We start from the raw sequence: 629 nt of genomic DNA on the forward strand, positions 1-629 counted from the left end.
ACTTTCGGCTGTGGATGAAGCAAAAGCACAACTTGTTCTGACACGTGACATATTACCATGGAAAAACAATTAAGTTTGTTGCGTAATAGTAAATTAAATTTCCACGACTAGGGTTTAAACTTTTACATGAAGTTGTAGCGCAGTGCTCTTCAACCTTTTTGTCCGTGGTAGGCTACACCTTTTTTCTATTTTTAATAACTTCGTATACCTCGCAAATAGCAATGTTTAATTGTGCACAGGAAATAAAGTGATTATAGTGATTATTTGTTAAAGTGATTATAGTAGTTTTGAACTGGGCACAAGAAACTACGCATGCAAAAGTGCAAAAAATGTCAAAATTTAAGTTGATTTAATGACCAGCTTGTTGTTGCATTGTTTCGGCAAGTTGGACATAACGTGGTGTTAGCTCTTTCTCTATTCCTCCCCGCATTAAAGAATCAATGTCAAGTACCGAGTTTCGTTTGTTTGACTTGATCTCAACAAGACTGGAAAATCCTTCTTCACACAAATGAGTGATAGGCCTAGGCACCAGCACCAAGACATCAATGGCTTTTTGCGCGAGATTTTTGTATTCGAGAAATTCAAGAAGAGAAACCCAACATTCTGTGTAATCCACTTCTCGGAATGAG

The sequence above is a fragment of the Aplidium turbinatum genome, chromosome 8, assembly GCF_918807975.1.
Source record: "Aplidium turbinatum chromosome 8, kaAplTurb1.1, whole genome shotgun sequence".
NCBI lineage: Eukaryota > Metazoa > Chordata > Ascidiacea > Aplousobranchia > Polyclinidae > Aplidium > Aplidium turbinatum.